Source organism: Homalodisca vitripennis, unplaced genomic scaffold (genome assembly GCF_021130785.1).
Source record: "Homalodisca vitripennis isolate AUS2020 unplaced genomic scaffold, UT_GWSS_2.1 ScUCBcl_1894;HRSCAF=6086, whole genome shotgun sequence".
Taxonomy (NCBI): Eukaryota; Metazoa; Arthropoda; class Insecta; order Hemiptera; family Cicadellidae; genus Homalodisca; species Homalodisca vitripennis.
This window is the reverse complement of record NW_025778006.1, coordinates 1-23,419: the sequence shown is the minus strand read 5'-3', so window position 1 is coordinate 23,419 and position 23,419 is coordinate 1. Positions and strand designations below refer to the sequence as shown.

The 23,419-nt window shown below is 31.2% G+C and overlaps 1 pseudogene; it reads right to left on the bottom strand.

The window, feature by feature from the left end:
* LOC124371714 overlaps positions 1-21,237 on the bottom strand; it is an 85,647-nt pseudogene extending 64,410 nt beyond the window's left edge.
* Positions 21,238-23,419: the final 2,182 nt, after the last annotated feature.

Below are 23,419 nucleotides of genomic sequence, written 5' to 3'. Positions count from 1 at the left end.
TTAAAAATAAAGAATTTAACGATGTTTTGAGGAAATACAACATTAAGATTTATCATACTGAAAACGAAGAGAAATCAAGTATCGTAGAGAGATATAACAGAACTCAAAATGAGAGAATGAAAGTTCTTTTTGAGGTTAATAAAAACTTTAAATGGATCGATATTCTTCAAAAAATAGTCACAAATTATAATGATACGGTTCACAGCACAATCAAAATGAAGCCCAAAGACGTAGGTAAGGATGCAGAAAAGGAGTTATTAGAGACAGTTTTCAAGTATGTTCCACCAGAAATTCACACGAAAACTAAATTTAAAGTCAATGATCATGTAAGAATTGTTAGTAAAAAACAAACATTTTCGAACAAATATAAGAACAATTGGTCAAGAGAAATCTTTGTGATTTATCAAATTAATAACACAGATCCTGTAACTTATAGTATAAAAGATTTAAATAATGAAGAAATAACCGGAAAGTTTTATGAATATGAATTGAGAAAGTCAAAGATTTTTTCTATATAAATGGAGGCTCAAAAGAAATGTTCAATGTGCAAAGAAATAAAAGGTTTTGAAGCTTTTTATAAAGATAAAAGTAGAAAAGATGGAATTATTTATAATTGTAAAGATTGTTATAGGAAGTATCATAAAGAGCTGTATGATAAAATAGAAAAATTAACTTTGGAAGAGAAAGAATGTCTTAAATGTAAAGAAACTAAAAAAATTTCAGAGTTTAATAGTCATCACTATAGTAGAGATAAGAAAGACTCATATTGTAAAGATTGTGTAAAGAAGAATCACCATAGATTATATTATGAAGATACTCAATGTGAATGTGGAAGAACTATAAAATGGTTAAATAATTATCAAAAACATTTACAAACAAAATATCATAATTCAAGAGTTTTTAGTAAAATTGAGTAACATTTTCATCGTGTAATTTAGATATTCTATAAATCAGTCGAGATTCAGTCATATTTGTGGTAAAATGATTTCCGTTGTATAAGATATTCAAAGATTCTTTCATTTGGTTATACAGATTGATAGAATTTGGTTCGTCATCAATGAAACAAAATCTCTAATTCAGGATAATTTATTTTTAGATGTTTTAATCGGTTTGGTATTTCTCGTTTCTGAGCTCTGATAACGTAATAAGGATATTCCCACATGTGATTCTTCTTAATTAACACAAAAACATGGTGTTTTTTTCTTATCAAAAATCTTTACAAACAAGATCTGGTTTCATTAACTCCATTCGCAATTCTTGATTCTCTATTTTCAATGATTTCATTTCATCTTTAATTTGTAACTGTTTTATTTCATCTTTTAACTGCTTATTTTCGTTTTTGAGTTTGTACTCACCATATTTTCTAATGGAAGGTAATACTTCTTTCGTAACCCAATTTTTAAACAATTTCGCTTCTGGTTTATGCGATCTCAAAATTAAAGAATAAAGTCCAGATTCATTAACGAAAACAGTGTTATTTTGGAAGTTTGAAGGTAAGCTATTTATAGCCCCCCTTATATTTAGATTAAAATAGAAGTTTTTATCATCTTCGTCAACGTTTATTCTGATCGTTTGCATAGTATTTTCATATTCTAGAATTTTTGCTACGTCTTTAGCCTTAAACCAGATCACATTGTTTTCGTCAACAATCGTAAAGATATGTTTGTTATTGAATATAAGTTGATTATTGAGTAGGTCTACAACTGACTCCATTTAGATAGAAAAAATTTAACAAGCAATTTTTTATTTTGAGTATAAAGTCCAGATTCATTAACGAAAACAGTGTTATTTTGAAAGTTTAAAGGTAGTCTATTCAATAGACCCCCTTGATTTATGTCTTTAAACATTGATTTATCATCATCAACGTTTAATATTATTGCTTGTCTCGTGTTTTCATATTCTAAAATTTTTGTAAGAGCGTCGAATCGACGCCCTTGTCAGAATCTATGTTTTCAAAGCTTTTTTGTATTTTTCTTTAACATTGTCTTTATTCGTATTTTTTGTGAATATTTGTGAGGTGGCCCTCCGAGGGCTACCTTATCTTTTAGATAAAAGTATTGGTATTTATCATCATTATCAACTCGTTTTGAATCAAATCAAATCAAATCAAATCAAAATTTCTTTATTCATTGGCACAACATTGTACACTGAATGGTGTCATCAATAGCATTGTACATCTAAAGTATTATTATTAACTATATAATTTGACATGTTCTGTATTTAAAATTCGTTAAAACTATAAAGAGCCTTGTCAATGAGAAAAATATTTTAATTTTGATTTGAAAGTTGATAAAACATTTTCTGACTTTAAATATTGAGGTAATTTATTATAAAATATTGTGCCCATATATTGAGGTTTTTTGCGGAAAAATTCTAAATGATGTGTGGGAATGGCAAGGTCATTTTGATGCCTGGTATTGTATTGGTGAAGTGTACCAAGCTGTGGCAAATTGGAAAATCTGAGCTTTACCGATAATATTGTTTCATAAATATACATACCATACACGGTCATTATACCTAATGAAACAAAATGTTCTTTTGACGATGTGCCTGGTTTAAGTTTAAAAATTGATCTTACTGCTCTCTTTTGGATTTTTAAAATTGAGTCTAAATTTCTAACTGTTGTGGCACCATATATTGAAATCCCAAAGGAAATAACGGAATGAATATAAGAAAAATAGACTGTTCTTAGAGTTTTGACATCACAAAAATTTTCTTAATCTATTTAAAGCATAGACGCCTGAAGCTGCCCTTGCAAGAACACTTTCAATGTGAGAGCTCCAGTCCAGGTTCTCGTCAATCGATAATCCTAAAAATTTTGAATTTGCTACTTGGAAAATATGGCTATCTTTATTTATTGTTACTGTTGGCTTGATTATTTTTTTCATTTGTTTGTGGTTAAATACTATAAAGTTTGTCTTATCAACATTCAAAAAGTAATTGATTTGCTTCAAAAAATTGAGCCAAAAGTGATAAGTGAAAGTTTGAAGGTAAGAACGATTCGTTCCCCCCTTGATTCATCATTCTTTCGACAATCTTAAATATATTGTTGTTTTACTCTCATTATTTATTAAATTTCCCTCAGAGTCTTGTATAGTTAGAACGATTTTTTGAATTCTTTTAATATTTTTTCTAATTGGAATATAATCGATTTCATTCGGTTTTTTTTTCACTGATTTTTGATCCATAAGCAACATTTGGGAAAAAAGTGTACAAAATTTCAGATTCTTTGTGTAAATGTTCGGTATGATTTTCAAAACTAGGTTCAACGAGATTGCAGTGCACTTCAATTACATCGAAAGGTCTAAATTTTGGCGTTTTATTTCCTAAATATACCTGATTTGGCTCAATAGTTTCTTGAACAAACCCTAACAAATCTACAATAATTGCTGAAAACATTATTCTTACTGGTGATTTTATTTGAATTTTATTAGAGAGATAATTTTTTTGCATTTCAAACTTGTTTTCGTCAAAGTTTAAAGATTTATCTGATTCTTTGAATGTTTTCAGATAATTTTTAAGGGAATTTTTTATTTGATCGAAAGTATAATATCCTTTGTTTAAACCATAGTATTTTGTTATGTTCTTCTCACTAAATCCTATACAATAAGGAGAACTTTCACTAATATTTATTACAAAATTGTCAGAATAAAAACCGCTTAAACCGATAAAAATAATTTGATTCTTCCTCTAAGTGTATAGGATGTTCCAAGTTTAAAACTAATTTAGAGCTTTCTGAAGTCAACTTGAACAGCTTCATTTTAGCTATTTAAATGGAGAAATTTTTAAAGCAAAAAGATCAGATAAAACTTCAAACGTTTGAAGAAAATAAGAAAGATCAACCCAATCAGATTGTTAATTGTTGGTTCAAGTGGATGTGGAAAAAACAACTTTATTATTGAATTTTATCTACAATAGGTTGATTCCTTATTCCAATTTGTATGTTTTTAGTAAATCTTTAGAACAAGACGCCTATAAAAAATTACAAGAAAGATTTGAAAATATTGAGAAAAACTTAAACAAAAAAATATCACATTTTTATAATGCTTCCGAGGACATAGTTCCGTTAAGCGAATGTAAACCCAATTCGTTAATCGTTTTTGATGATTGTATTTTGGAAAATCAAGACGTTATCAAGGAATATTTCGTAATGTCTCGTCACAAAAATATCTCTTGTATCTATCTTTCTCAATGCTTTTCAAAGGTTGATAAACAAGTTATTAGAAATAATTTGAATATGTTGTGTGTTTTTAAGCAAGACGATCACTATTCGAGAAAGATTTATAACAATTATGTGGGATCTGATATGAGTTTTAACCACTTTATTGAGTTATGTGATAAAATTTGGAAGGAAGACTACGGATTTTTAACTATTAATCTAACTTTGAAGCCTAAAAATGGCAAATATTTGAATAAATTTTCTAATATAAATGCTGCTCAGTGGTCTGACAAATCTACTTGATAAAATATTTGTTACAATTATTTTTATATTATCTTTACTTTTTATTTACATTATGAAAATAACAGAAAAAACGGTAAATCTGTTCACGTTCCACGTTCACGTTCATGTTTCACGTTCGTGTTTCACGTTTCACGGTCGTGTTTCACGTTCCACGTTCACGTTTTACGTTCCGTGTTCACGTTTCGTGTTCACGTTTCCACGTTCCACGTTTACGTTTCAAAATTTTCCTAAATAAATGGCGAACGTAACTTCAGAAGAAGCAAAAAAAACTTGATCAAATAGAAAAGAAATTAATCAAAGAATTTAAAGAACAGATTCGAATTGATGAAAAAGAACAAGAATTTATTCAAAAAATCAATCAACCTGTAACTTCTGCAATAAAAAATGTTGAGGGCAAAATTGAAAATGTTTTAAGCGATAATCAAAATTTGATGAATTTGGTTCCAGTTGTACGACAATTTGCTGATATTTCGATACCAGAATCTGAGTTTGAATTGCCAAAATTACCATCTTCAACACCATTTAGACCTCGAATCATTGAAGACTCTACCATAGTTGAACCAATAAGTCCTGGAAACAACGGATATAATAATTGGTGAAATTGGTTAAAAAATTCCTTCCTAGAGCGAAGGATGATAAATTTGGTTTGTATTGGGATAGAAAAAAGAAAAGTTTTATGATTGGAAATTTACCCGTTAATTTTGAACAAAATGATATAATTATTAATGAAAAAATGTACGAAGGTACTCAAGGTTTATGGAGATTATTAACAGACAATGACGTTCCAAAAGATAATTTATATTCTGAAGAAGATTTGAAAAAGTATACAGAAATTTTATGGGAATCTGACTCAATTTACAAAAATAATGATCCATCTACTAAGAAGCCTAAGTCAAATAGAGGTAAAAAAATATATCAATTTGATTAAACCAATTTGGGAAAAACGAATCGAAGGATCAGGTGTAAGAAAATACAATGATAATAAGATTGAGTACAGATATATCGACGATTTGACAAAACTCGATGGAATTATTAATTATATTTATGCTCAAGAGAAGGCTGGAAACAACAATTTTTTGAACGAAAAGAAAGCGATTAAAGATTTTATTTCGAACAAACTTGATGAATTGATTGAAAAACCTGATGGAATTAAATATTTAAAGCGAGTTTTGCCAGCAATAAGTTCATCTATGATTGAAGGTAGCGGACTTTTGAATGATTTTATCAACAATTTACCTTTTGAATTACACGTACCAACTTATCAGTATCTGGGGGCCTGGCACAAAACTCGAAAAAAAGACTACAAAGAGGAGATCCTGGTATAAATAAATTAGATCAAGCTGCTATGGAACACGATATTTTTTATGCAAAACATAGTGACACAAATTCCAGATATATAGCAGATAAAGTTTTGCAAGATAAGGCAATGGATAGATTTTTATCAAAAGATGCTAGTTTAGGTGAAAGATTTGTTGCACTTCCAACAGTTGGAGCAATGTTTTTGAAGAGAAAACTAGGAATGGGAATCGAAGAGAACTTGAAATTTTAACTATATAAATGGAGGTGAACGTAAACTTCAGCAAAAATCAGAAAGAAAAAATAAAATCCGCTTTTAAGAAGAAAATACCCGTTAGTATTCAATTTAAAATAGATCAACTAAAAAATGGCGAAGATAAGATATTTTTAACAAATAGACAATACAATAAACTCGAAAAACATAAGAAAAACAATAAAGGAACCAGAATAGAATTTTCTTATAATCAGTTGAAAGAACTTAAAAATGGTGGACTTTTGAAAGATTTATTAGATTTTGGAGAAAATATTCCAGTTGTTAAAAATGTTGTTCCTTATGTTCGTAAAGCTGCTCCAATCGTTAAAAAAGATGTGATTCCTATTGTTCGAAACATTTTAAATTGGTTAGATAAAGAGTTGGAAGATGTTACAGGATCTGGATTAGATGAAAAAACTTTGAATTACGTGAAAACAAACATTGAAAAAAAAAATTTAAACCTTTAACATTCGGGGAATTGGAAGAACTCTGCAAAAACATTAAACATTTTAGAGGAATTTTCATGAGAGATACATTACCTGAAAAAGTTAAGAAATTCGAATGTGGAATTGTGAATTTAGACTCGATTTTGGGGAGTGGAACGCATTGGGTTTGTTATTATAAAAAATGATAAGAATGCATGTTATTTTGATTCGTATGGAAGAATTGAGGACAAACCACCTATAGAATTGATCAAATATTTGAAAAAATCAAGCGTCTACTACAATGACTCTCAGATTCAAGACTATAAAGATCCCCCAATTTGTGGTCATTTATGTGTTTTTTGTTTTGAATGAACTGAGTAATGGTAAAGATTTTAAAGAAGTTGTTAACAAATTATTGCTTAATAAATATGGATTCACAAAATATTTTTGACGTATTTGGTACACAAATTATTCAAAATGTAGATAATAGTTTGAATTTTGATAGTTTGAGAAATGAGTTTGATAACAAGTTAGAAAATTTATTACAAAACCTTCCAGATTCAGATATGTTTGCTATCGAGATTGAAGATTTTAAAGCAGAATATGATAACAAACTTGCAAATTTCATGAGTTCAAATGAAGTTGCTGATAAAATAAAAACATTGGAAAAAGAAGTTGATGATGGTGTAAAAATATTATTTACCAATTTAATGTCTCATATCGAAAAAGCTGATAAAATTACTGAAGCGATCAAAGTTGAAAAGAATTATGTTAGTTTGGCTAATAAAAAAAGAATTGTCGGTGTTTCGACCTGGTATTGACAAACATGATGTTGTTGTTAAAGAACAAATTTTTAAAACCTCTAAAATTATCAGAAAACATCGATATTGTTGATTTACATGATCCGAATGTTAAAAATGCCTTAGATTTTAAAGGAAAAAGAAATTAGCGGTGTTAGTAAAGGAATTAATCCATTTGATGTTGTTGTAATGATTCAATTAGAAGATCCTATTAAAATGTTTAATGAACTAAAAACAAAATTATGAGAATCATAAACAGCATGTTAAAGATTTTACAACAGAAGTCTATGAAAAACTTGATGAAAGAAGTAAAAGATCAGTAGACGATGTTGGTGAAATTAATGAAAAACTTACTAAATTTAAAGAGTCTTTTGATAAGTTTAGTTTAGATGCTACGAAAACTTTTGAGAATATTGGTCATAAATTTGTTGAATACAATGATTCTTATGCTGTCAAATTTCAAAAATTAGAAGAAAACTTTAATAAATTTAAAGAAGATGTTGTTGTAAGTTTTAGAGCCATCGACATCAGATTTAATGGATTAGGCGGCTATGATGACAAAATTTCTCCTTTATAAATGGCGCTCATATATTGTGTGAGGTGTAAGGCAAAAACTGCAACAAATGATATAAAATATTACGCAAATATCAATGGAGTTAAAAGAATTTCTGGAAAATGTGCTGAATGTAACGCAAAAAAGAGCCAATTTATAAAAACTTGAAATTTTTTCTTAATAAATAGAGATGGCGGGACATTACAGTGCTTTCGATCTTTTTATAATGCAACACGAAAGAGATTTGAAAAAAGAACATTGGGATGATATTTCTCAAAAATATGAATTATCCGAAGATATGATGAGATTATACGTAAACAAATTGAATTGGTATAACATTGCTAAATATCAAAATCTGTCCCCAGAGTTCATTCAAGAAAATATACATTATCAATTAAAAGATCATATGTCTGTTCTTTGTCTCTATCAACACTTGAGTATAAAGTTTTTGGATGAAAATAAAGATACAGTTGATTGGAACAATATTATAGATAGCGGTTACTATCCTGTGCAAATTTTATTGAAATATGTGACCGAGATCGCAAAATTTAAGGAAGAGAATCCCGAATATGACGAAGTAGATCATTAAAAATGACTCTAATCTTTTTAATTATTTTACTAAAATTTATATCTTTTCTTATAAAAACGTACATTAGATCGATGAAAAAATGATACACGATGTTTAAAATTTCTAAATTTTTCTCTTATTAAATGGCGGACTACAGAAAAATATGCTAGTGATATTGAAAGGGCGGAGTTTAAAAATTTCTATCCAATTAGTAAACAACATTTGAATGAACCGAATAAAAGAACTGAGTTTAATATTGATTTTGGAGATAACTTTTGCTCGTCTAACTTCCAGTTTTATATTTCTGGAACTTTAACAAAACAAGATGGTCAAGCATATCTTGGAACTGATAATGTTAGATTAATCGATAATTTTATACCGTTTTTATTTTCTAAGATTGAAGTAAGAAAACACAATAAATTGATAGAAGAAGTCGAAAACTGTGGCCAATTAAGCACAATTAAAGGAACTATTTCGTATTCAAAAAGTGATGTATTTTCAAACAGTTTTGAATCAACTTTTAAATTTGGACAATTTGAAGCGGTCGGTGATTTAGCACATTTCGGCTTAGGATTCTTTGAAAAATGTAAATTTTCCAATCTATAAAGGTGGATTTTACATTAGTTTCATAAGAGCTGAAGACGATGATGTGATTCTGAAGACTGCAACTGGAAATGTTATGCCTGTTGATGGCAAAATTACAATTAACGAGTTTTTCATTAGAGTTCCGATGATTGATTACAAAACCACGAGTAAAATTCAGTTGATTGATGAAATTATAAAATCTCAAAACATCACGTTTTTAATTTTCTAGATTGGCAATGTATTGAGCAAAAAGGTATTTCCGGAACAACTTATTCGTTCGATATCACAAATATTTATAGAAATATCTTCAATCCCAAGTTCATTATCATTGGTTTTCAAACAGATAGACAGAATAATCAAGAAAAAAATCCTTCAAAGTTCGATAGTTTGAATGTGAAAAATATCAGAGTAAAATTGAATGGTTCTTATTATCCAGATGAATTACAAAATTTAAACATTTCCGGTGGTCTTTTCAGAATCATGTATCAGATGTATCAAGATTTTAAGAAAGTTTACTACAAAAATATGGAAATGTATTACAATCCTAAAGAATTTTTAGCGAATAGACCTATTTATGTCATTGATACAACAAAGAGTTTGACAAATATTTCTGGTTCAAAGAACGATATAATTATCAATATGGATTTTCAAAATGCTGTTACAAACGCGATTTGTTATGTGGTTGTGGTTTCTGAGAAATTTTTAGCCTATGATGTGATTAAGAAACGATATTAGAGAAATTCAGTAGTTAATGATGTTCATATTGTTCTCTTTCATTCCTTCTAAAACTTCAAAAATATACTCTTTCGCCGATGAAAAATCTCGATTTCTTCCGGAATAATCTTTATAATCATAAACAAAATATCCTAAATAGTTGTACAATAGAATGAAATTATTTCTTTTTATCTCGGTAGTTGAAATATAAACATAAACATTTGCGCTGAAAAATTTATATCTCGGCAGACTTAGTTCCATAGCTTCCATTTATTCTTTTTGTAAAATGGAAGAGTATAATGCCAACTGTTACAAGTGTTATAATAGAGGAGAAATTATTGATAAAAGATTAGTTTGTAGAGATTGTAATTTAATTTTGTACGAAAGACCTAAGCCTAAGAAATTTCGAAATAAATTAACATATTTGAATAATCTGCTTATGAAATTACAATACGGAGACAAGAAGCAAACAAAATTTGTTACAGAATTTAGAAAACAGAATAAAAATTTTTACTTATCTCTTGGAACCATTGACAAAATTATTTTCCTTTTCAAAGAATACATTAGGATTGTTGGTTTAAATACACACGTTTATTATGAAAAGATATTACCTGTATTTTTTCATTATCTGGATGTTGAATTTGTCTACGATTTTAAGCCAGAAATCCTCGATGATTTTATAGTACATTTGGAGAAATTAAACGAGGAACCTCTTGAAAAGAATGCGGTTTTACTCACATTCTCCCCGACTTCTCGAGTGATTGTTAGCAAATTTCATTATTTCCGTTTATAGATTTTTCATTAAGATTTCTGGATTTTTTCATTAAAACAGCTTATAAAATGTAGAAGCCTACAATGAACAGTAAAACAGCTATAGATTCGGTTATTTTCCATTCGTGGTTTCCTGTTAGATTTCTTAGATTTGTTTATGGTTCAATGGACAGTATTTTACATTGATTTTCTGACTGTCCCAAAAGTGCGCTAGAACCCTTACATTCATATCTACTTATATATATATATATATATATATATATATATATATATATATATATATATATATCAATAATAAAAAATGAAATTATACTACTTGTGGTATGATTTTACAAGAGTTATATAACATAAACAGTTATATAATATAACATATATAAAATTTATATAATATAACATGTCAAATAACAACGTTCAGTACATATATATATATATATATATATATATATATATATATATATATATCAATAATAAAAAATGAAATTTAAACTACTTGTGGTATGATTTTACAAGAGTTATATAACATATATAAAGTTATATAATATAACATGTCAAATAACAACGTTCAGTACAATAAGGCGGAAATCATCACATCACAAGTAGTCTTACAATAAAATAAATATTAATCTAAATTTTAACCCTTTGAACACCAACATGCGAGTTCGCAAGCATTGAAATCCCAATAACATCCAAAGCTAGTTATCCAGCAAACTGCATTTTTAAAATATTAGGGGTCATATTAGTTGTTAAATTGGCTGCTAGATGGCATGGCAAGTCAATTTGCTATCTAGCGTTGTTTCTGCTAACGTGCAAACTGAACATCAGAGCTTATTTTGCTGTTGGAGGTAGGAATTGTAAATAACTATCTATTGTACAAAAAGGCACAAAAACAAAGCTTGAAGAAGCTGATAGATGTGATGATGTGCCCATTTGCCTGTATTACACTTGGAAGTTTGTTTTGAGATTTACTATACTCAGGAGGTTTATTTTTGTAGATAACTAAAAAACATGTCATTTTACTATTATTCAACATTTTGTATTTCTCTACTTTTCACATAATTTTTTGTTCATGTATGATATTTTAATAAAGCATGTTTTATCTATGTAACATTGTTCATTGATTTCGTACACTTATAATGTACTTATAAAGTAAAAAGCACAACAATCATTAAAAAATCCCCTAACTAAGCAGTTTTGATTCTTAAATCAACTATTCAAACAAATACAAAAAATCGCTTTAAAAAAAAATAAATAAATAAGCATTCTGTAATTTGGCGCTACGGGAAAATACCTACTAAAGAATTTGCTGTTAACAAAAATTATTTCAATACATTTTTTTAACGTTTCTCCGTGTACCTACAAAACTAATTTACTTAAAAATATTAAGCTATTGTGCGTTCGACAGTGTACATGATATTCTGAGGTATTTTTTAAAGTGCAGGATAGAATTTAACAAACCACCAAGGCAGGCAAACAATAAAAACGCAATAAGGAAATGCACAGCAACATGTACCCCATCGGACGCACGACACGTTTTATGAAAGCCCGATGTGTACCCACTCGCCTACACAACGGCAGTTGTGAATGATTGCATGAACCCTGTAGACCACATATTTTAGAGCTTAAAGCTATCACAGCTTCAGATGGAATAACTTTGGTTGTTTCGAAGCTCAAAGCGAAAAGTCAACTATCTAGATGATGTAATTACTACTTACATGATGTGCTCACTGATGAAAGTGACCAGTGAGTGCAGCAGATGTTTGAGTGAAGGGTTTGATAGTGAATGTCTGCTGACTGGAGAGTGTGGAGATGTGAGCGTTCACTACGGCCAACACGTAACTCTCTTCTGGGATTATGTCATTGGCATATGTGTTCTGCAACGTGACCAATCAAGAGTTACCACAGTTTATATACAATTCTTTATATAAAAATAAGTAAACTGCACTGTATCATATGTAAAGAGTACTGGTGACACTAGGGTTGTTGGGAAATGTACAAATACAGTCCACATACATTAATGGTTTGATGGAAACAAGTAGGACAGCAAACAAGAAAATCCATACACAAATGCCCCTCTGCTCAATTCTTTTGAGCTAAGGAGCTAAGCTTTTGAGCTCAACTAGTCAGAGCTAAGGAGTTCACAGCAAGCATATTTTTGTCATGTCAGGGGATATCCTGCAAGGAGTCAGAAGGAAATCTTAAATGAGAGCATAGGTCGAGTAGTACACCAAGTTAAAGGTCTTTATTAGTAAAGTACAATGCCACAAATCCAACTCAAAGGGTTCACTCTTTAAAAAATTATGCTGGTTTAAAGTTTGAAATATTTATGATGTAGGTCCTCTTCTAAATGGTTTAATATTCTTGTCTTGGCTCAAGTTGTGAAAGTTAAACTTAGTAAATGAATACTGGACTTATGAAATAGTTTTTAAGGTAGTTAGTGACTTCACATCCAGTGGAGGATAATCTACATTTAAGTTTTCACTGATTGTGTTCTAGATCGCTACTCACTGAAGGGAAATCAGTGACAGCATTTGCGTTCCACTTGTCGAGGACTGTACGGACACTGGCAGGGAGCAGGATGGTGAGAGCCGCAGACAAACTCTGTGTCTTGACACTGCGTGAGGATGAGACTGCAAGCACGCAGCGGAACGCAATGAAGTCTCCGAGCGAATAGCCACCACTTGCCTCCGAGCTCTCGTTGATCTGGTACATCAGGCTGGTCCTGCAACAATCAACGTTTGTTAAATCCTCAGATATAATGTTGCTTTTTAACACTTTGCACATGATTAATAAATCCGTAAAATTACCTATAACGCCAAGACAAGTAAACAAAATGTTTTTCTTTAAGTTATTAGTATTTACTATGCAGCAAACATGCTATGTGTTTATATGTATTTATTTAGGTCAAACTGAAGTTGGTAAAGAAATATTAAGACAAACTAATAAGAAACAAGCAAGTTACAAAGCTGAACATTTATGCCTTGTTAGAGAGTAAAAGTTTATTACATCATTTCTGTAGACGATCATCACATCTGGATCGTCTGGTGATGATTTGTTTAAACTGATCATCAATAAATGTTTCACAAATTAATTTGGATAAACAACTCAAAATTTAAGTTACTACATGTACTTAATTTAAGCAGTTGGAGATGGGTTTATAATTAATTTTTCAGTGGCAGTGAATGTAGTTACAGAAGTACTTTGTAATCTTTTGCTACATCATACCTCTCTAACAGATGAATGTAGTCGGAAAAAAATATTAAAATCTGAGGTAAAATATACAAAGATTACCTGCTACACGCCAAAATTACTTCTGTCAGCCGCAGAACATGAGGCAGCAAGTCCTGCGCTAGCTCACTCCGGGGACTCGGCTCTGTGCACTCAAATGTTCTGGAAAAAATATCACAATTTAATCAGTTAAACATGGTTTACGTTAGTAAAACCCTTTACACATCACTTAAGTCTTGTTTTGAATCATTCCATTCGTGGTCTTGTAATGACTCATTTCATACACCCATCTCATACTCATTTCAATACTTAGGCCTAATTTAATTTAGAAATTTATTAGTAATAATAATTAAGGAATAATTATTTATAAATTGTCTCAAATTTTAAATACAAACAATAATAAATACGAAATCAAAATTAATCAAAATCCACCTTATTACATAATTATAAAAATTCAAAAGTTATAAAGTGAAACTAAAGTCAGTGATACAGTGTGCAGGGATGATTGTTTGAAGAGTGAATAGAGCAGATATTTGAAAGGTGAAGAGGAGAGAGGGATCTGGAAGAAGTGAAGCAAGATTATTATTTTAAATAAAGAAACTGGTTACATTTATTCAGCAGTATTTGAAAGGTTACTTTATTAAATTCTTATTATCACTGAAGTACAAAGAAGCAGAAGACAGACATTGGGTGAGAAAATTCTTTTTAAGTTTAACAGTGATTCCATTGGAAGAACATAAAACCCAGGAACATTCAATTTGGTTAATAATTCAAAATTAACATAATTAAAATTTAACAAAATTATTTTTTCAAAATTACAATATCTTTTATAAAAAAAAAACCAATATTTCTATTTCATTAAGCCAGCACGACCACCCTGCCCTAAAATTTAAGAATTGTATTTAAAAATTTACCATTATTATTGTATCCTCCATCTTGTTTCAAAATTCAAACTTGTGTGTCAATTAATTTATCATCATTAAAGTTCACATTTATATCATACTGAGTTATTTGTTATTTCTAGCTATAATCATCAGAATACAAATTAAGTTTAACCATTTATTTAAAGTGTATAATAATAGTAATAGTATATTACAGTCTTTCAATATTACATTTCTAGAATTTCAATTAATAATTATGTATTTTAAATTAAATGTATATGAACACAAATATGTATTTCTATTATAAATTTAGCTTCTGATTCAGATACAAGATCTAAAAGGATATTTTGAAATTCAGTTGGTCTTTTTTATAGAAAAGCTATAAGAATGATTGAACACACGATTTATAACCAAAATATTTATGTCAGAAAGATCATAAGTGCCAACGGTTCAACCTACATACAGTAATTTACTGACAGAAAAAAACCACTACGTTCACTAAAGTGCTTTGTTCCATCTTCAATGTATGGAGGTCGAATAGTAAGCAGGGCTGGATAGTTTTAAAACTAAAGTGACAGACCTTTAACACTTATTTCCCTTTTTGAAAAATAACACTAGTTCATTAACATTTTGTATTGTTGTTTGGAAATAAAAGATTCAGTTACACAAATCAATGTTATTTAGCAACACTGATCCTGTACTGTATTTGTGTATTGTAAGATTTCATAGCTCCCAAACAATTGTATTTTTCATAAAGTCAGGTGGATTGTTAATATTACTTTGTATCTTGTCCACTTTATTTTTCACATGTAAATTTAGCACCAATACTTACAGACATAACATTTAGTTTTATTTGCCAACAATTACAATTTAAACATTTCTGAATTGCTAACTTTACTATTACAAGATCCAGGCTTTTTTAATTCCGACTAATAAGTTAACTGTAACAGTTTGGAATTTAACACATGATTCGTGTGATTCGTTTTGTGCCTGATGAAATGCTACGTTGCAGAGAAACTTTTTAAGCATCGCGATCTATGCAATTTGTAAATCTCATTAAATAACAGAATGAGAAAAGGAATACTTCACTAATATGATGAACACATTTCAGTAGGTAAACCGCTAACAATAATTCTTAGCAATCACAGTGTAATAGGATACAAGATACCAAAAATGAACGCCACATACTTGTTAAGGTCAGTAGTCTCGGAGGTACCACCAGGTAAGGCCAGGACCTTCACCTTGGCGATGACTGTGTCCATTAGACAAAGGTCCATGATTGTAGGGAGATCTCTTTTGGGAACCAACCATCCTGTGGACACAAATATCCGTATTAAATAAGAGAGAAGAAAAAATTACTTATTTGAACAGGACAAGAACAAAATAGTTCTCTAAACCTACTCAGCTCTCAGTTAGTGAAACTATTTCAAAAGGAATGGTACTACAATGAAAGTTTCATAACTGTTCTTTTTTAATTTTTGCAAGTAAATAAAAATAATTATTTAGGAAACTGCTTAAAGAACATAATAAATTGGTGAATATGTTCAACAACAGTATGATGTAGTTCTGTGTTACAAATAATCAATTATCTGTATCTACCCCAGTGTTTTTAAAATAGATAATGGAGATTAATTTAGAAAACCCATTACATTCATCACATATTTATAATTCTAATTTTACACTAAATATTTCTTTTAACATGAACTGTGATTTATTAATTTTTTTTTTTAATTATTTTCAGTTTTTACGTTATAAATGAACAGAAAGTTTGATGACAAGTTACCTTCGAGTTGTATATGAGGCATTAAGGACACAATGCTGTTCTTGGCGAGAGTAACGTCGTATCTAATGCTGTTCACCATGTCAGTGACACTCTTGAGCAGAGTCTCTGCGTACTGGGTGTACATGCCTTGTTTTCACCAGGGCATCCTTACAGAGTAGAGAAACAGGTGTAGGTGAGACAATGCTGTTATTGGATGTGGTAACTTTAAATCTAATGCTGAAAACCATGTTGGGTAGTATTAAATAAATTCCTACAACTCTTAAATTTTGGCTTCACCATATAACAGACTTCATATGTTGTTAACAGGAGTAACGTTAATCTTGTCACAAGACCAATTCAATACAATCAAGACACATAGAATGGTAATTTTTGTATTAACCGTTATGACAGTACTTGATTTAAATCACTCTAAATTATCGTTTGTTAAAGAAATCTCTTTTTCCTCATTACAGCCTAAAGAATTTAACGTTTCGTATGAAAACCGGGAAATAGGTTACAAAACTATTACATATTTAGTTCAGTTTTATTTACTGGACAATCAAGTTGAGCAATTAACGCTTGGAACTGATTTTGGAAAATCAAGAAGAGTTTAGTTTTTTCTATTATGAGTTTTATTTTAAAAATTATTTCTCTCTATAGCTTTTTTAATTTTTTCAGTAAAAACGGTGCTAGAAGAAGCTAATCAAGAAAACCAGGGTAGTGTTTCGTATCAAGTACGTGTTGGCACATAATCTGCATCAACTTAATATCCTCTATGAAGGAGCATGTTGTTTACATTTATAATTGTATAGTGTCTTATGTTTCCCTGATTCAACCTTCCCTTCTTTAACCACACTAGGAATAACTGCCACTGTGGGTTCTCAGCATCCGAAATTGAACACTATTTTTTCTCAGTATTTGAGCAAATTTCAAAATAAAAAAATAATTACAAATACAAATTTTGTTAGGTAAACAATTATTTAAAGGGTACATTATTTACTTTTTTAACGCATTTATTTGCTCAAATAATATTTGGCATTATTTTCCTAGAATCTCTGGAGAACCTTACCCGCATCCAACTGCTGAAGAACTTGTGGCCGGCTCTGGGTCCCCAAAACTAGGGAATGTAGGAGGAGGGGAGTAGCTGGCATCCCTTGCCCCAGTGCCAACTTGTCCAAGTATGGGTGGAGGGTGGTAGTTGCAGCAAGAGCCTAACAAACAAAAAAAGACAATGAGATTCTAGAACCAACCTTCTATGTTATAACCTCTGAGAAAAAAGAAAATGGGGTCTAAACGAAAACCTTGAGGTTCAACACCTTTCTTTTCATTAGTATTGGCAGTTTTTTGTCAATGGACTGCCTGGTATTCACTTTTCGGTTTTGTGTTCATATTACTGATATTTCAAGTATACACTGTATATTATTATATTTAAAACAAAGTTCTACTATCAACTTTATTGGCTATAAATAACATCAAGAAAACATTATGGTATTACTAAATACTGCAGAAACCCACTGCTAAAGATAGACTGTAGGTAAAATTACGTATTAAAGGATTAAACTATTCATAAAACTCTCCTGTTTTATTAAACATAATGTTATAATCATGCAAACTTCACCCATGCCCCTCACCTCCAACAGATGGTGAAGCAATACTGTGTGGCACAAAGGGCCGTGAAGCTGATCTTGTCTGTGGACTTGATGCTGGGAATAGTCTGGTCAGTCACGTTGAGGATTTCTATCAGCACATCCATCAGCAGTGGATACTTCACCTTTTCTGCTGATCCCAAGATGAAATTGCAAGCCTGTATAACAGTATTACAGTCTGTGTAATGGTTTTCAAGCATTTCTTAGATAAATAAACAACTATAATTGTCTACTGCTGAAAAGAACAAGTTATGATTTACTCAGCATTACACATAAGTAATTAATAAATTACAGACGATATCTGAGAAATGTTAATTCCTAATCATTAAGAATTGCTGATTATTAAACAGCCTGTCATGTATATATATTTACTTTGTACAAACTTCTTATTTTATATTCATATCTTCTAAACTTTTCCATTCTGTTAAAACTTACTCAGTCAGTTAAATAAAACACTGCTGTTTCTTTGTTTGAAGTCTCTTTTTGATGATGGAAGGATTGTGAAGGAAACAGGATTTTTCCAGACATTTTCCATCATTCAAAAAATCAGTAAACAGTACAATGACCATAAATATACACATTAAACATATTTTCTTGATCTTGGGAAGAAGATAAAAAAATTAGCGTCGGAAATATAATTAACTCGAACCAGAAGTACTTATATAGGTGCAAAACCTACAAAATTGCATGTGAAGCCAAGGTAACAACTAGTTACTTATAATTTTGTTAAAGTAAAGTTACTGTCTAGTTCAAAATCTTTTGTACAACTTATAGAGTTTTACTACCATGTAGAACTACAATTTTGCATTTTAATCATACATGACAATGTTATGGTATGATTTATTGTTTTTGTTTTATGACTTCTTGTCATATTATAGAGAACAATTTAAAAAAAATATATTATTGTGCCAATAAATTTCCTATTACTCATATATATTACTCATTACAAAACATCTAAGAATTCAATGAATAAACTAAAACTTCACTCACGAGGCCGTCCAGCTTGGGGTGCTCTTGATTATTCAGCTCCGAATTGATGATACTTGTAGAAGCGAGGCTTCATTGAGAACTCATCCCTGTGGTCCCAGTTTACGATAGTTGTCTTCAATTTCCTTCCAGGGACAGAATATCCTGGCTGGGGCTCTGCCCTGAACCGTGTCTCCTACCATGCTGGTAGCGTTAAACAGGTTCCACTGCACCTGGTAGCAAAAATCATCATCATCATCCGGTATGTGTCAAGTATTCCACCAGGTATGCTACATTTAGATTATGTAAGAATACATAAAAAACAGTAAATTAAAAGAACTAAGTGGTTAAGACTTACGTGTTGAAGCAGCACAGGTGGAGCGTCACTACAGATGTTTCATCATGTACTCAAAGAGCAGCAGAAGCCGAGAGAGACAGAGCAGTTGGGACTCCCTGAGAAGCCCGCGTACTGAGCTCTCTCCAACACGGATAAATCCCGCTTTGCGCACGCCAACAGCACGGACTTCTTCTGCATCAAGTTCAGAGAGTGGAAGAGGAACAGCAACAGTTGAGCGTGCTCCACGTTCATGTCTGGTAACGTACATAGAATATCATTAATTCAATTAAATTCACTAATCTGCAAGCTTAACTAACTGGTTCTGGTAATGAACAGAAACAAACCTTCATTGTCAGCATCATAAGTGGTGGGATAGTTGCAGATGTTCTCCACAGTGTGTGTATAAGTCTATTCCAGATGTTGATCACTGCTGTATCGCTTTTCCGCTTTGAGGTTTCAGCAGTAAAATCTGTTTAACACAAAGAAAATGTAGTCAAGAAGGTTTAACAAACACTTTCTGCGAGGATCTTTGGAAAATAAAGGTGCAATAATTGTTACAAATTTAAAATTGTTATTCACTGTCATAGTTAATTTTCTGTTGTTACACAACATATTTTGAATTTGAACTTGCAAGTTTTTCAGCATAACAAAGGTCCCCTAACAAGCGATTCCTTCTAATGTAAGACGTTCATGCCACAAAAAACAACCATTTTTGCAGCTTTTCTCAGTTTATTTCCAGTCAACAACAGTACTTTTTTTTACGCCAACACAATGGCTACATTTTGTGTACCCATGATTGCCAAGCCGTTTTACACTTTGACTTTATTCTACATTGTTGAAAAAGATAGTTCCTTTCTTCCGCCCATTTTCTCGCACTACTGCAATTTTATTATAAATATGTTAAACACAATTAATTATAAATTTAGAGCAGCAATAATTTAGAACTGTACAGCAGAACTCAACTGAACTTAAACAAAGAAAAGTTTATTAGGAGAAAGAAAGGGTAAAAACCTAAAGACTGTGTGGGAAGTTTGATGGTAGATTATTTAGGTGTGCACGCCACATCAGAAATGGAGGTATACCTGAGCGAGTACAGCCAGAGTCCGAGGGTAGACCTGCAGAGGCCAGGCGTTGTTGTTGTCCCGACTGTGTTGGGCTGACACCCAGATGGTGCAGTAGTGTCAACTGCAGACTCTCCACTAGCAAGCTACGAGCCAGCAAGTTGTGAGTGTAACGAGTCAGTGCCTGAGAGAACTCGCTGTATAACACGCCCAGTGCAGCTCCAAAATATACAGATATCGTGCCTATAAACAATTTAATTACGTTATTATAATTGCTCTTTATATAATTAATAGACCTATTTACAACTTCTTGAAACTACTATTTTAGTGACATATTGTTACGGCTGGTGTTTAAATTACTTTGTACTTACAAAACATGTATTCTTATTTTAATATAACAAAAGAAACATTTCTTGAACAAAAAGAGTTTTAATTAGATTTTGTTTACCTTAAAGGTTTAATAATTTTTCAAAATACGTAGAATATGTTTGAATAGAAGTAATTAATTAATAAAAACGCAAGTGTTTTTCATGACAGAGCGGTCCAATCAATTCATTCTAGTAGTGCTAGAAACGTGTTACAGTAATTCAAACGGGAGGGGATTAAAACTACTTTAATCCTTCTCCACTTAAATTTTAATAAACAGTGTGTATAATACCATTTAAAAAACTATTTGGTCCCTGAAAATTGTGATAAAATTAATTTTAAATTTTGGTTTTCATGTTTTGGTGGTGTTTTGGAAAATCATCTTTGAAAGCACTTTGAAAAATAACGACCTTTGTTTAAATTGTTCAAATTGAAAGGGAAACCTAAGAAGGGGATTACCCTACAAAATTAAATACATGCTAAACAGAAGCCACATACCTACCGGTCTCTGTACGAGCTGTTTCTCTGTCCAAATCTCGTTATGATGGGCAAGCCAGAATCACCATTCTGCTGCTTCTGCTAGCCCTGTCTCCACAATAGTCTGGATTATAGGCACTCTCAGAGGTTCAGGCAGGGTACTTGTTCATGAACTGGAAGGATCTGGGGATGCTAAACGAAATGGTAACTGTACAACACAGAAACAACCTTAAATTATACACCAATCTTTCTTATAATTATTAATTATGTCACAAAATTGTTTGCTAAAATGCCTAATCTTCGAGAACGGCTCGCTTGGACCAATTCTATCTACCTGATTTCCTTTTTGTTAAGTATTCGTTTTAAAAACCAATGTACAAAAGTATTTTATGTGAAGAATAAAAATAGGAAAAGTTTACGTGGTAATAATTCCGGAATTTAGAAAATAAATTAATATGGTAATATTTATGTTTATGATCTCCCAAAACTTTAACTTGGACACTACAACAGCAACTGGGCACTGTCAACTGAAGTTGGGGCAACAAAGAGACTCAAACAACTGTTCACATTTAAATTTTTGTAAAATATTTAAGTATATAGTGCTTTGAATCAGTAGTGTAAAGCTTATAGCAAACACCAAAGCTAAATTATTTAACTTTTACTACAGAACTGTTGGTGTTGGACGGATTTATTAAAAAACATCTAAATTCGCATTGTTAAAGTAATACTATTTAACAACTTCTACAGCACTCAGCTGTGGACATTAGAAATAAGAATTAGATTTTGAAACCAGAAATACTCCTTACCCACATGCAAAAACATGATTAGGTTCAATTTCTGGATACTCTTGACCATGAACTCTTTCTCCCTAGAGGATTCACTTCCAGGCTGAATTTATACCTTCCAGTTGAACCCACACTGGGGTACAGCAAAAAACCGATTGGGTCACTTAAATCTGGGGCAACCTTGATAAAATGTCGCAGGAGCCGCCAAAATCACTAACCTCAAAATATAGAGATTCTAGGTCTCAAGAGTAATTCAATAGGATTTTAGTTTACTGTGGGGAGATGACTCGTTGGGCAGTTGGTAGGGTTAAGTTCCCATAAGAGGTCTAAGGTTTCTTGTCAGCCTAAGACAATAAGGGGCCCTGCCCTGCTTTGATCGGAGAGGGCTGATTCAGAAAGAAGCTTTTCCTTTTTCCTGAGGGGACATGGACCTTTTTCAGATTAGTGGCCCTAAAAATTTTTCCCTCATGAATCTCAAACAGGTAGCGGGCCCCTAAACCCCCGAACTTTAACCCATCCAGAATATCCTGTCACTCCGGAAAGCAAGCACAAAAGTGGTCCCTTATAGGGCTAAGTGCCAATTTTTCTAAGCTTTTTTGTCCTACAGGTAACAAAAAAAAACCATAAGCAACAAATAATATCTACCTGGATGTACTTTCTACTTAGGTTTTAAATATTTCAATAGGACTTCCAATCAAATTAACATTCGTAAGCGGTATTTATGTAGTATAACGGACTTTGATTTTGAAAAGTGTGTGCGGAAGCCACAAGTTAACAGCTAATATGTCCATAAAAAAATTATGATACAATAACCATGAACAATATCTTGACTGATTGCAAGAATCTTCTACCAAAGGCTGCAACAACAGTCTGTAATAACGTACTGAGTCTTAGGAGGCCCTACTCATTAGGATTTTACATATTTTATGTTAAAATTATTCCAAGATTCCATTTCTTGTGTGTTTTTTTTATTTGTTATTCAGAAGAAATAAGCAGTAAATTTTTTAAAAATGTTGTTATTTCTCTTGATAAATTTGTTGTTTTACTATAAAAAAATTAATGTATATTTCATAAAACAAATCTTTTAACCTCCACCCTAATTTTAAATAAAATTTAGTCTTGTGGATACACTAAATAATTAAATAGCAATAACCAGCTCATTTATGCGATAGCCCCCATTGGGTTCTCACCTTCTCCGGCACAAATAGAACCAGTGGTGTCAGGATCCCCATGTTGGTTTTGGCCTGGTGTTGTCCTGTACTTCGGCAACCAGGCTGTGTTGTATGAAGTGGTATCTGGGCACTGAGATTCGTCTCCCTCAAATCACACAACCCCCTAGCAGCGGCTCACTGTCATCAATCTGAAACACACAAACACACATTCTTTATTATTGTACTCACTGAGAAATGTCGTCCACATGTAAATCGTTTGTTTGTTGAATTAAACCAGATTTGAGTATCTATTCACAAGTATTAAGTAATTTAAA